Consider the following 2422-nt stretch of genomic DNA (forward strand, 5'->3'; position numbering starts at 1 on the left):
AACTTTTTTCCAAAGTGGCTGTACCATTTTACATTCAACAGTAATATGTGAGGGTTCCAATTTCTCCACATCTCTACCAGTACTTGTTGTTGTTCATTTTTTTTATTATAACTATCCCAGTGGGTGAGGTGGTATTTCATTGTGGGTTTTTTTTTTTTTTTTTTGGTGAGGAAGACTAGCCCTGAGCTAACATCTGATGCCAATCCTCCCCTTTTTTCTTGAGGAAGATTGGCCCTGAGCTAACATCCGTGACCATCTTCCTTTACTTTATATGGGATGCCGCCACAGCATGACTTAACAAGCGGTGTGTCGGTGCGCGCCCGGGATCCGAACCTGCGAACCCTGGGCCCCCGCAGCAGAGCGCGCGCACTTAACCACTTGCGCCGCTGGGCCGGCCCCTCATTGTGGTTTTGATTTGCGTTTCTCCCATGGCTAATCATGTTGATAATCTTTTCATGTGCTTATTGGCCATTTGTATATCTTCTTTGGAAAAATGGTTTTTCAAATCCTTTGCCCATTTTAAAATTTGATTATTTGCCTTTTCATTGTTGAGTTGTAAGCATTCTTTATATGGTCTGGATACTAGGCCCTCATCAGATATACAATTTTCAAATATTTTCTCCTATTCTGTGGGTTGTCTTTTTATTTATTTATTTATTTTTAAAGTCAATAAATTTTTATTTAAGTAATTTCACACGTTGTGATTCTTTCCACTGCCAGTCACCTTAGTTCCTCCAAAGTTTTGAGTCAGAGTCTTCAAGATAGCCCTTTTAAAAAGAAATTTCGCTCAATCCACGGTTGTCATGTCAGTCAGTTCATGATTCTTTTAGTTGGGCTTCTTTGATTTCCACTTGAATATGAACATTCTTTAAAAATTCCCCACCTGTAATCTTTGGGATCCAATTTCTTCAACCAATTTACTTTTTAGGGCCCCATGAGTTAAATTGTAGGACGTACACATTGCTATTTTGGCAAGTGATCTAAAAGTATATTACTCCTTAATCATTTCTAATATTAAAAAATCTTTTTACATCCGATTTTTACTCATGAGCCTAACGAAAAATGTTACAGGTCTTATTGTCACCACTGCAGTAAACTTACTGTGATGGAAGCATAACCTGTGTCTCAATATATGTGGGTTGTCTTTTCACTTTCTTCAGAGTGTCCTTTGAATCACACTTTTAATTCTGATGAAGTCAAATTCATCTATTTTTTCTGTAGTTGCTTCTGCTTTAGGTGTCATATCTAAGAAACCATTGCCTAATCTAAGGTCATGAAGATTTACCTCTATGTTTTCTTCTAAGAGTTTTATAGTTTTAGCTCTTACATTTAGAACTTGGATCCATTTTGAATTACTTTTGTAAATAGTGTGAGGTAGGGGTCCAAATTCATTCTTTTGCCTGTGGATATCCAGTTGTCCCAGCATCATTTGTTGAACCTCATTTGGGATGTGTCTGATTTTTTTTGTCATGATTATACTGGGGTTAGGGTTTTTTGGATGGAAGTACCACAGAGATAGCGTCCCATTCTCATCACATCATATCAAGGGTACGTGCTATCAACATGACTTATCACTGATGATGTTAACCTTGATCACCTGGCTGAGGTAGTGTTTGCTAGGTTTCTCCACTATAAAGTTACTCTTTTCCCCTCTTTTCATACTGTCCTTTTTGGAAGGAAGTCACTATGTGTAGCCTACACTTAAAGATAATTCAAGTTCCACCAGCTTGAGTGCTGAGCATCTACCTAAATTATTCTGAATTCTTCTGCATGGGAGATTTGTCTCTTCTCCCCCGTTTATTAATTCATTCAATCATTTATTTAAATCAGTATGGACTCATGAATATTTATTTCATGCTTGGGGTTATAATGTGATACTACTTTATTTAGTTTGTTGTTCAATTGTATCTGGCTTTGGCTGTTGGGAGCTTCTTCAGTTGGCTCCTGTGTTCCTTTGACATTTTCCCATCATTGTATGTGTGTGTGTTTAGCACTTCCTACTCACTTTCTGGCACCACAAGATGCTCCAGGCTCATCTGGTATATTTCCCGACCTAGTCTTAGAATCAGCCATTTCTCCAAGGATCCCAGGTTCCTTTTGTTGGGAAATGGCCTTAGAATCCAAATCTGGGTGCTAAGTGTGCTTGATAAGTCCATTTTTAAAAGCTTGCACATTGAGGAAGTGTCAAAATTAACACCGCTTTCAGATCTAAGCCACAGAATTAGGTCTCTACTCCTTGGAGGAGAAAGGACAGAGGTGCAGTCTGGACCAGTGGGTGGTGGGCACATCTTGAATTTCCCAACCACCCACCTTTCACCATGCTCTGCATCCTGGTTCAGTTTCAAATGAGTGATTTTTCTCATTATTGGTCATATGTTTCTGTTTCTTTGCATGTCTGGTAATTTTTGATTGGATGCCAGAC

At 38.6% G+C, this 2422-nt stretch overlaps 1 non-coding gene across 1 annotated transcript; it reads right to left on the bottom strand.

Moving 5' to 3' along the window:
* Window positions 1-1060: 1060 nt before the first annotated feature.
* Window positions 1061-1180, bottom strand: LOC131413279 (small nucleolar RNA SNORA1). Its single transcript, XR_009221941.1, has one exon. It is a non-coding gene; the product is annotated as a small nucleolar RNA SNORA1 (small nucleolar RNA).
* Between the last annotated feature and the right edge of the window lie 1242 nt (window positions 1181-2422).

The sequence above is a fragment of the Diceros bicornis genome, chromosome 13, assembly GCF_020826845.1.
Source record: "Diceros bicornis minor isolate mBicDic1 chromosome 13, mDicBic1.mat.cur, whole genome shotgun sequence".
In the NCBI taxonomy this organism is placed as follows: Eukaryota; Metazoa; Chordata; class Mammalia; order Perissodactyla; family Rhinocerotidae; genus Diceros; species Diceros bicornis.